General features: G+C 40.9%; 1 protein-coding gene across 1 annotated transcript in view; it reads right to left on the reverse strand.

Moving 5' to 3' along the window:
• CNTNAP2 (contactin associated protein 2) overlaps positions 1-12,846 on the reverse strand; it is a 1,664,903-nt gene that overhangs the window by 1,590,933 nt on the left and 61,124 nt on the right. The window lies entirely within an intron of this gene.

Here is a 12,846-nt window from a genome sequence, read left to right on the forward strand (position 1 = left end):
GAGGCGGACATGAGATGTGCGAATACTATTCAGGATAACATAGCTTTGTTACATTTATCTAACAAAAAATGTAGGTGAAAAATCAACATTTCTTTAGATTTAAACATGCCTCCCAATGCATAAAATAGACGGACGTGTATAAGCTTTTGGAAAATGAGATTGTTTAACCTCGGGCAGTTTTAGGTTTTTGAGGAACTATTCTATACATGCCATTCTAAGATAAAGTCTGAGGGTTTCGGCCACACCCACATTCCTGCATGCACATAAACCACTCACTACGCTTCCGCTCACCTGCCAGAATTACAAAGGTAAGTGCAATAATGTTGAGGAAGAGGCATTCATCTACTAACAAAAAACAAAAAGTTGATGTCTGTACAGGAGGGTTCTTGTGAGATTTTTGGTTTCATTCACTGTCAGGTAGCTGATGTGGGGTTGAAAAATTAGCCAGTGGTTTTCCAGCACAGCTGTTTAACATCAGCAGACTTTCTGGCTGGCTTACAGATGCCAAATAGATTTCACATGGTTGCTACTGTTTGGTGGCCAGTCAGGAGAGTGGAGGAAACAGACTCCTCTCTGTTAAACATGGTGGCATTGCATATACAGAAGCAGAGGATTCTTCTTTTCCTTCAAGTTATGAGGATGGTGTCCTGGCAGGTACTGTCCTCTCAGAACTCCTTCTCAATAATATTTTATCCAATTAGAATGAGATATTCCCCTACTGAAATTATTAGCATCACCCAATGAGGTTTGAGTAGGTGCTCATATGCTAACAAAGACCTTCACCTTCCAGTATGGAAAATCCCCAAAATATCTTTGAGATGCAGAAATCCCAAATCTTTTAATTTGGAGAAGATGGACATCAGTTTATTTTAGGCATGAGGTGTAGCAACTTGAAGAAACTAGTTTAAAAATTCCCACAAAATAATTTGAAAGCTAGTATACAGTTGAAAATGAAATTGTAAGAAAATGACTCATGCACACTCAGCCATGGACAAGAGGAAAATGCTTTCTTAGTTCAAGCAATTGTTCTCCTTCCCCACTGACAGATGCTTGCATTTTCTTTTATATTTTGATACTCTGGGGCTCTCTGGAGTTCAGCTTTGTTCAGGATTTCTGACATACAAAACCTGGTTAAAATGTTGGAGTGGAGCTCTGTCAGATTAAAGAGACTTTAACTAAAAAAAAAAAAATCACACGTTTAGGTTCAATTTTAATATATAGACCTTTGTGCATTACACAGCTTTTTTTTTTTTTTTGCAAACTCTATTATATGAATACCCCAACCCTACAATTTAAACCACTTATTATCCATTGTGACGGGGCAAGGCCAGATGGCTATAGAAAAGTAGTAGGAGATAGATATATTAGCTCCAGGCTAAACAAATTGCTGGTACCAGAATAAGTTAAATGGCAGCTGCTCCAGGTCAATTAAGAAACCTGGGGCCAGTTACGAACTTCCTAGAAGGCAGGGAGAACACTAGGTTGATTGGGACACCTGAAGACAATCAGGGACTGGCTGAAACTAGTTAAAAGTCACGCAGTTAGTCAGGTGGGTGTGGATGTCAGGAACTGTGGGAGGAAGTTGTGCTGTTGGAGAGATTGAGCAGTACACGCCATATTGAGCACAAGGAAGGAGGCCCTGAGGTAAGGGTGAAGTGAAGCTTGAGAAAGTGGGGGCTGCTGTGGGGAAGTAGCCCAGGGAATTGTACATGACATGTTTCTAAAAGGTCAGCTACCATAGCTGATACTATTAGGGTCCCTGGGCTGGAGCCTGGAGTAGAAAGTGGGCCTGGGCTCACTGAGATTAATCACTGAGGCTGGGAGACAACAGAGACTGTAAAAGGAAGGATAACTTCTCCTCACCTCCCTCGCTGGCTTATGATGAAAATGGCTCACTAGACTGTGACCCTTGTCTCTAGAGAGAGAACAGTTACATGGAGGGTCACAGTGAGCCTCTGAGGCTAGCGAAATCCAACCGGAAATGCCACAGAGACAAGGACAGAGCTTTGTCACACCATGTATGCTTTTCTTTTTAGAATGTTCTTTTTTTTTTCTGATGAAATACAGTCTTACCATGGTGACACTGTGATGACTAACAATTTCCTTGTGTTACAAAGAGGACTCTGTAGGATTCCTGGAACAAGGTTAGTTATAATGATTCTCTTCATCTATTATACATGGTGCTTTCAAAGATCCCTGCTTTTTAAGTAAGCCATAAAACACGTGCATTCATTTGGAGGAAAATTTTTGATCCTTGGACAGGCATTGGTAGTATAATGTCATTATGAATGAGGGAATCAAAATTGTTTGGTCTATAAACATAGTGGTTATTATGCACTATACCCCTAGAGGTCTCAAACAGAGAAATTAAACAGTTGTGTACATGAAACAATTTTATGATCCATATTTAAAAAAAATGGTTAAAAGATTACTTTTAAATAGCAATAACATAGGGTAGGCTTAGTGACCTGGCTGGTTATTATTAAACACTAGCAAACTGGAAATCTGGATTTGACTGTCATCAGACTCTTGCTATCTGAACTGGCAGAAGTTTAACAGTGCTGTAGAGATGAGAGGCACAGCTAGCAGGAACATGAGCCAGTGTAATTCAATAGTCATACCTACTTGCTGATTACTAGTGGCAATGACAGAGCTCTGGAATGAGATCCATTTTGTCCTCCTAAATAGAGGATAGTCATAATAACAGAGCCTTTCTGTAGGAAAACTTAAGGTTATGAAGATACATAATTTTCATCTGGGAATCTGCCTTAAAAAGGTCCTGAATTTCATTACTTATCTAGAACTCAGCTGGATTCACATGCTGGATGAACAACTGATATTTTGGTTCACTGGAAGTTCCCAAAAAAGAACAAAAAATGGTTTAGGTTAAAACAAACCCATATGATTTTTGGAATTTTCAGTGAATAAAAAATTCCTAATTGTTTGACCCAAAATATTTTATTTCTGGGCTAGATTCACAAAAGGAGGCATTCACATACAATGTGAAAATCCTAGGTTCAAATCCCTATTATCTGCTTCATATGGAACAAGGATTTGAACCTGGGTCTCCCATCTCCTAAGAGTGTGTAGTAACCACTGGGCTACATGATGTAGTCTGGACCACTTGTCTCATTCTCTGCTTTTGAAGCTCTTCTGGTTTGTATGTAATACATTAATAGCCACTAGGCCAGACAGAGAAAGTGAGAGAGAGGCTCTATAGCCTGGCAATTAGGGCACTCTCCTAGGAAGAAGTGGACTCAACTTCAAGTCTCTCGTCCAGTGGATATTAAATTTATATGAAGTGAAACAACTTCAACAAGAAAGCTTGGACGGGGGAACCTATCTATACCCCCAGTGACTAGGGCACTTACTTAAGTGATGGGATACCCAAGTTCAAATCCCTGCTCTACATCAAAAGGGGAGAATTGAACCATGGTCTCCCATGAGTACCTTAATTACCAGGGTAAAAGTTATGAGGAAGAAAAGGGACATCACCTCCTCTCTTTCCCCCCCCCCCTCCATTTTGTGAATGACTTACAAGTTCTCACCTGAATCTAGCCCAAAACAAATTCTTCAGTTTAAACTATTCAGTAAATTAATGTCAATTTTAAAAATAGTTTTGGGTTGGTCATCACAGCATTTTTCAATGAATAAACTACTTGTGCAAAAGATTTCATTCAGTGCTAGTGGGAATTGGTGTCACAGGAACCATGCAGGAAATACATAGAGCAAAAAGCATCAAAACTCTGGAGGAGATTAGGCACATCCAATAGTAACTTTACTTTCAGATGGTTCTAAACCAGTAGGAGCATGGAAAACAGATTAAGAGGATCCCAGTCCAGGTATATTTCTGTGGTAATACTATGCAAGATGCATACACAGATACATTGTAATAGAACAACTCCCACTGATTTAGAATCAGCATTAGATCAGGAGTACACCCACCAGATAAATAGTTTGCTAATTAGTTTCAGAGTAGCAGCCGTGTTAGTCTGTATTTGCAAAAAGAAAAGGAGTACTTGTGGCACCTTAGAGACTAACAAATTTATTTGAGCATAAGCTTTCGTGAGCTACAGCTCACTTCATCGGATGCATTTGGTGGAAAATGCAGAGGGGAGATTGATATATACACACACAGAACATGAAACAATGGGTTTATCATACACACTGTAAGGAAAGTGATCACTTAAGATAAGCCATCACCAGCAGTGGGGGGAGGGGGGAGGGATGAGAGCTGAGGAAGCGTTGTTCTAAGTCAGCCATAAAAATGTTGGCATACTGTGGGGCCATGCGGGTACCCATCGCAGTGCCGCTGATTTGAAGCTATACATTGTCCCCAAATGTGAAATAGTTATGGGTGAGGACAAAGTCAAAGTTCAGCCACCAGGTTAGCCGTGACATTATCAGGGATACTGTTCCTGACAGCTTGTAGCCCATCTTTGTGTGGAATGTTGGTGTAGAGGGCTTCTACATCCATTATGGCTAGGATGGTGTTTTTAGGAAGATCACCAATGGATTGTAGTTTCCTCAGGAAGTCAGTGGTGTCTCGAAGATAGCTGGTATGCTGGTAGCGTAGGGCCTGAGGAGGCAATCTACATAACCAGACAATCCTGCTATCAGGGTGCCAATGCCTGAGATGATGGGGCGTCCAGGATTTCCAGGTTTATGTTGGATCTTGGATAGCAGGTAGAATACCCCAGGTCGGGGTTCTAGGGGTGTGTCTGTGCGGATTTGTTCTTGTGTTTTTTCAGGGAGTATGCCAACATTTTTATGGCCGACTTAGAACAACGCTTGCTCAGCTCTCGTCCCCTAATGCCCCTACTCTACTTGCGCTACATTGATGACATCTTCATCATCTGGACCCATGGAAAAGAAGCCCTTGAGGAATTCCACCATGATTTCAACAATTTCCATCCCACCATCAACCTCAGGCTGGAACAGTCCACACAAGAGATCCACTTCCTGGACACTACGGTGCTAATAAGCAATGGTCACATAACCACCACCCTATATCAGAAACCTACTGATCGCTATTCCTACCTACATGCCTCTAGCTTTCATCCAGATCATACCACACGATCCACTGTCTACAGACAAGCTCTACGATACAACTGCATTTGCTCCAACCCCTCAGACAGAGACAAACACCTACAAGATCTCTATCGTGCATTCCCACAACTACAATACCCACCTGCTGAAGTGAAGAAACAAACTGACAGAGCCAGAAGACTACCCAGAAGTCACCTACTCCAGGACAGGTCCAACAAAGAAAACAACAGAACGCCACTAGCCATCACCTTCAGCCCACAACTAAAACCTCTCCAATGCATCATCAAGGATCTACAACCTATCCTGAAGGACGACCCATCACTCTCTCAGATCTTGGGAGACAGGACAGTCCTTGCTTACAGACAGCCCCCCAATCTGAAGCAAATACTCACCAGCAACCACACACCACGCAACAGAACCACTAACCCAGGAACCTATCCTTGCAAGAAAGCCCGTTGCCAATTCTGTCCACATATCTCTTCAGGGGACACCATCATAGGGCCTAATCACATCAGCCACACTATCAGAGGCTCGTTCACCTGCACATCTACCAATGTGATATGTGCCAGCAATGCCCCTCTGCCATGTACATTGGTCAAACTGGACAGTCTCTACATAAAAGAATAAATGGACACAAATCAGACGTCAAGAATTTATAACATTCAAAAACCAGTTGGAGAACACTTCAATCTCTCTGGTCACTCGATTACAGACCTGAGAGTGGCTATTCTTCAACAAAAAAAACTTCAAAAACAGACTCCAACGAGATACTGCTGAATTGGAATTAATTTGCAAACTGGATACAATTAACTTAGGCTTGAATAGAGACTGGGAATGGATGAATCATTACACAAAGTAAAACTATTTCCCCATGTTATTTCTCCCTCCCACCCCACCCCCACTGTTTCTCAGATATTCTTGTTAACTGCTGGAAATAGCCTACCTTGCTTGTCACCATGAAAGGTTTCTCTCCCACCCTCCCCCCGCTGCTGGTGATGGCTTATCTTAAGTGATCACTCTCCTTACAGTGTGTATGATAAACCCATTGTTTCATGTTCTCTCTGTGTGTATATCAATCTCCCCTCTGTATTTTCCACCAAATGCATCCTATGAAGTGAGCTGTAGCTCACGAAAGCTTATGCTCAAATAAATTTGTTAGTCTCTAAAGTGCCACAAGTACTCCTTTTCTTTTTGCTAATTAGTGAAGTTCTTTTTAGTATCTCACTATGACAGATAATAGATATGTGAACAAATCGGGTAGCCCTTAGCCTGAAGTTAATAAGAAGTTTTGCCTGATTAAGAACAAAGGTGTTCTACTTATTTAGGATTTATATACTGTGATTATCAACAAGTCTTAGGCACATATAAAAAATTACAATCGTTGAATATGTAAAATGTGAAAAATCCCTTAAAATACTTTGCAGCCTCAAAACCAAACCTTCTAGGTGGCCACTATAAAACTCTAGAGAAATCCCTGCTCTCAAAAGCATGGGTAATTAAGCACTGTACACTGAAGGTGACACTATCTGGGCTCAAGAAGATATGTTTGCTAGGGCCTTTGGGGCAGGGAGTGGGGGAGTAAAAGTGATATATTCCACTGATATTCATTACAACATCAGCAGAACTATTTGGTCATCCATTTACATTAGATATTCTTCCATATGTGAATTTAATTACATTGCATTACAAATAGCTAAAATACTTTTTAGTAGCATTTGCTGGGCACTCCAACAAATATCATGCCATACAAGCTTTAATAATTACATTTCATTTGACAATTTTTAGCCAGTAGAACGCAATACAGGAATAAAATAGTGTGCAAATTATCCTACATTGATAATTAGGGGTAAAATGAGTCACCACACACTTTCACAAAGTACCTTGTAATTGTTTAAATGCTTGAGAACAAACATATTGATCCTGAATGTTATTACCCAACTAACATTTATGTTTTTATATTTTGTAAGTGTAAACAAACCCATTTAGCATGTTTGGATGCAAGTACTGAGCTCTTTTACCCATTGCTAGTGACATTTTTCCAGGGGAAACTTTTTTTTTTTTTCCCAATCAAAGCAAAATATTTCTATACCTGCTGACCTACTGTCTGACACTGGGCAACTGTTATCACCTCTTTCTCTTCCCCTTTTTTCCTGTCAGATTTAAAGTGTAAGCTCTTCAAGCAGGACTGTCTCTATGTATTTGTACAGTGCCTAACATGGAACTTTGACATTCGCTGGGACATCTATGCATTATTGTGATACCAATTAATAATATAAAAACGTTATTACTAATTTCCTGAAATGGGAATTATTTCTGATGCTGGTAGAACAAAACAATATAGACTCACATTACCAAGAAACACCACAAGAACGATGGCAAAACCAAATGTTTCTCAGAAGTTTACAGAACCACAATGCATAAGGAACAACATAAACCCAACAAAGAAGAAATATTATAACAACCAGAAAGGTTAAGGAAACGGATCTCTGCCAGATCTCAGAATCATTGGCTCAAATGACATTTCTGTGTGCCCCTGGTTCATTATATTGATCCTTTCTCTGGTATGAGAAGACTCAGATCTTTTGTCATTCATTGCCAGGTGGGTTTGTGACTCATGGTATCAGACTGCCTATGTTCGATACTTACAGGGCTCCCATAATTGTAACTTCTAAGTAACAAATGAAGCTGATAAGCACAAACAAGTATTTTTCCCAAGAATAATTTGAAAGGAAAATTCATCATTAAAAATCATGACACTTCCTAGTTTTTTAATAAATATATAGAAAGTGGATCCGTGTCTTGTAAAAATATAAATTTTTGAACACAAGTTTTAATTTAGGAAAAAGTCTTAAGTTTCAAAGGAAGTTTTTCCACTAGCTTTAGAACAAACTTAAATTGTTCCCTTTAGCCATTAGAAAGGTACACAACTCTAATACTTTCTATAGTTCAGGTGCCATACCTCTTCATCTACCTGCCATCTAGCTACAGTACCTCCCTATCACAAGGTAACTGATTACGGACTATAGTGTCTAACAGATCACTTCCTGTTACATGGCCTGGGGCAAAGGATAAAAGGAAGGGGATGTTGAGTCAAAGGGGAATTAAGGGGAAAAAATAGTGGTTTCTCTTCTGCTGACTAGCTAAAACAAGAAAAGTGTGGGAATAATTGCCCTATGTTTTTTCAACTGATTTACTTGGTTTTGTGGACAATAAAAGAGCCCCAAGGAAGGGCCTAAAAAAAGAATAATGCTTACAACTTTATTTCCTCCTCTTTTGCTGGTGAAACTACCAACTAGCTTACACTCTCCTTCCATGGAAGTCATCACAGACCTCATTATGTATGAGAAAACACACCTACTTACTGAACCCTCTTCCAACTTTAAATTATCACTTTCTGCCTCCCTACTGTTGCTAATTACATTACTATTGTCATCCACTAATCATTCAGATGAAGACCTTTCTTAAGTCACACAACTGCTGTTATCAAGTTCTTTCTGAATGGGACATCACTTAGCCCTTCCTGACTCTCAAAGCTACTATCCTACCTTATACTTAGACATTTGTGAAGGATAAGAAGCAAGACATGAGCTATTCACGTCTGGAATTCTTTCATGACAACTCTTTCACCTCTAGCCTCGCCTCTCTTTTAAAACTTCCTATAGAAGTTTTTTAAATTTTCCTCAGAAAGGTTCCTGGTAAAAATGATCTTAGTACCATGAAAAAGGTCAAGAACTGTACTGAAATTACTGAGACTACTCTTCTCCAAGCTGTAATGATGTTCTTCTTGTTCCTTATTGTACATCCCACACTCTTGCCACTGGGACACCTGAGGTTGAGCACCTCTCAACTGAGAAAAATTCAGATTTAAAAAAAAAACCCAAAAAATAGCTCTTTTATTCTAATTCTGTTTTCAGCAGATCACTTATCAAAATTACTCTTCCCAATAGGGTGCAGCTGCATCAGTGGGTCAGACTGCAAAATGAAGTTCCATAGCAATGCAGCAGGGCTTCACTGAATACCCTTGCAGTGACAGTACAATGAGGGGCAAATTTAAAAGAGTACCCTTAATTAATGAACTAACACACTAGTATTTTGACCAGTATTCTTCACTGGCTCTCATCCTACTTGACTTCTGCTCCTGTCGGTGATCTGATCATTTTTAAGCTCCTCTCCCGTTTTTGAATCATACCTTTCTAAACATTCCCTTATTATAGCTGATGGAAGCTTCACATCTTCCCCTTACTCTCTCAGGCTACAGAATCTAAGCCCCTGTTTTCTTCTCTAGTTATCTTCTAGTACATCTTCTGTCTTAGGTTTTAACTTTGGACATCGCTTCTATATGGGACTCAAACCTATATATCCTTAGCATATTTTCTGATTGTCCCTTATCTGTTTGCTCATTTTGAGTGTTAGCTCTTGGTTACACTATAAGTGCCAACTACTGACTGCTCCAGGAACTGAAATCCTCTTTTTAGATACAAAGTCCTCTTTGCTGTACGACTCCATCACATTCCTTAACTCATGCCTTAAAACTTTACTCTAAGGCCTGGCCTATACTGGGGGGTGAGGGGGGGTAGGTAAATCCGCCTACATTACGCAACTTCAGCTACAAAAATAGCATAGCTGAAGTCAACATACTTAGAGCTACTTACTGCGGTAGGTCGACTGCTGACACTCCCCTGTTGACTCTGCCTATGCTTCTTGCTCCAGTGGAGTACCGAGTCAATGGAAGAGCACTTGGCAGTCAATTTATTGCGTCTTCACTAGACACTTTGACTGCACCAGCAAAGATGTATTGTGGTTTGATCTTTTCATTAGAGATTCATCTACCTGTATTATGAAGCTCCCAAACATCATCAATATGGAGGTGAAGCAGATAAAAAACACTACATGGAGATAGGGCTATATCCAAAGCTCAAGTTAACCTGTACTGAACAGAGTTGTGTTCTCACAACTCTGCATCAAAAATCTAGTGCATCAAAGTTAAAAATTTATCCTTCATTGTCTTCATCCATTAGCACTGAAAAGCACAGGATGGAAAAACCTAGAAAGTTATTCCTTAAACGTTCCATCTACAAAAGGGCCAAAGTACAACTCATTCTCTGATCCAACCAATGAAACTTTAACATACCAATATAGATAAGTAAAGAAGAATTCCATGAAAAATGAGTCTAGTAAATATTGCATAAATGTTATTCAGATTTATCAAAACAAATTTATGTTGTTGCAGGCAACTCTTAATAAGATCAGCTATTCCAGGTGGACAGCTACTTTTTAGAACCTTTTAATACTGATTTTCAAAAGGAAATAAAAAAGAAACTAACTAGACAGCTGTCCTCATTGTTTTTTTCTTTTTAATGTAACTTTCTAGGATTTAAACCAATTAATGCTTTTTCCCCCACTGACAAGTTGTCCCTCTCTGAAACCATGCAACTGATCACAAAACTAGAGTCACAGTTACCTGAAAATCCCTCATACTGAACATTAATATGGATGCACAGAAAAAAGACAAACTCGAAGAAGAGCTCTGTGTGGCTCAAAAGTGTGTCACTCTCCTCAACAAAAGTTGGACCAATAAAATGTTTCCTCACCCACCTTCTCTCTCTAAAACTCAAAATATTGTTAACCAGTGATAAGAAAATAAGGTAAGTATGCTCTCAAACTGGGCTCAGCTTTATCAAAAAAGAGAAGGAACGTTTTAGCTGATACATTGACTATGATTTTCAAAAGTAACTATTGATGTGGGTGCCCAATTTGAGACATCTTAGAGAGGACTGAGTTCCAGAGGGCAGGTTCTCAGCACTTTCTTAAAAAAATCAAGCTCTTTAAGGTGTCTTAGGTTGGGCACCCAAAATCAATACTAGTTTTGTAAAATCTTTGCTCCTAGCTAGTATTTTCTTATGTCCACAAGCAAAGTAACCTTTATTGTTGCTGCTCCAGAGATTTGGGGATAAATTGCAAAGCAAACATTGATTGATAATGTTTGAGATAGACTTGAAAGATCAGCTTGAAAATATGAGTCACAAGTCTGCTTGCCTATTCGTAACATAATTATGCATAGATGGTGATAACATTCATTTTGTTTTGCTCACTCTAGAGAACCAGAAAGGTATAATTTTTCCAGGGCTTGTTTAATATACACATTCTCGAGTTCCAAAAAATCATAGTCCCTAATCCTACAGTGCTTTTGAATTTACTTCAATGGAAGCTCATTCATTGTGTGAGGTAGTTGTATAACTGGGCCCTTCTTTATGAAACCAATGGAAATATTTTAATCATTTTCACCAGTTTGTTTTCAAACATCACAGCTACACTTCTAAGGTTTAGGCTTTACTAAAGATTTGCCCCAGTTTCAGGCATGAATGATCAGCCATAATGTAGCTGCATCAGTGCAGCCCACAATGTAGATAGGCAAAGTAATTACTTGAACTGGTGTAGCTTAAGCCTACTTGAAATCAAGGCAAGATCCACTGGTGCAAGTAGTGGTTTTGACTGTATACATTATGAATAGCACCAGTACAGCTAAAACAATGGCTGGAAATGGATCCTCAGAATAGAGGAGGCCTAAGATCACTCAAATTAATTTGCCTCGCTGCAGTATCTGAAGTGGCAGAGCCACTGAAAAGTAAGGGAGATTTCAGTCCCCCTGCTGCAGCTGCCAAGCAAAGCAATCTTAAACAATTTTAAATGGTAATGTATCTGTATGTTCGAAGCTAGAAGATTCTGTGTTTTGTTCCTTTTGTAGTAATGTAAGCGGGGGAATAGTTCTGCTATTGTGAGGAACTTTCCTGGCTTCTGCACTACCCCAGTGAAGTGGGCTAGCGAAAGGATCAGAGTCCTCGCTCCCACTTCCTTTACCCACTGGCCTCCCTGCCCTTGAGGACTCCCCTTCACTCTCCTGTCTGGCAGAGTCCTCGTAACCCCACAAGGCTGGGCCCAGGATTCCTGGGGGGCTTGACCCCAACCCTGCTGCAGTCACCTAGGATAGGGGCTAGGGTGTCCCCACTCCAGGGAACTCTCTCTGCACTAGGCACTTCTCTGACACACTGACCATTACATACAAGTTAAAGCAAATGCAAGTTATTTAATCAACAATTAATTTTAAAAAGAATAAGGAAAAATGGGAAAGGTTACAGGAAACACATCAGTCCGCTCTGTGGCAGGGATCACCACAGTGTCTCTGGAATATCAGGGCAGTTCAGTCTGTTCCTTCTAACTCCCAGGTCTCCTTCTCAGGCCCTGGCTGTGCTGCAGGGATGCTGTGGGTTGGACACTTGCTCTGGTGGTGGCCACACACTCTCAGGCTCTAAGCAGTAGGACCCTTCTTCCCAGTGTCGCCTCCGCCCTGTCGGGGTTACAATCCAAGCCTGGCCTGCAGAGCTTCTTGGCTGAGGCGTCTCCCTGTGCTGGGCCCACTGCCCAGGGTCCCCCTTGCTTTCCCCAGCTGCTCACCGCACCCACCTCCAGACTGCTCCAGCCCCAGCTCCACCACTCTGTCTCTGCACTGCTCCTGCTACTCTGCCTCCAGCTCCCTGGGCCCCTCTGCCTCTGGTTGCTACAGCTCTGCTCCCAGGACAGGTCTGCTCTGCAGGCTGCTTCTGTGACCCTGCTCCCAGCACTGACCTGCTTCCTGGGCTGCTTTTCTGGCCCCTCTGGCTCTGGTTGCTGCAGCTCTGCTCCCAGGGCAAGTCTGCTCTCTCTGGGCTGTGCCTCTGGCTTTGGGGCTGCAGCTCTGCTCCCAGGACAGGGATCTGCTCTCTCTGGGCTTCCTTTACTGGTCCCTCTGGATCTGGCACT

Source organism: Dermochelys coriacea, chromosome 2 (genome assembly GCF_009764565.3).
Source record: "Dermochelys coriacea isolate rDerCor1 chromosome 2, rDerCor1.pri.v4, whole genome shotgun sequence".
Lineage (NCBI taxonomy): Eukaryota > Metazoa > Chordata > Testudines > Dermochelyidae > Dermochelys > Dermochelys coriacea.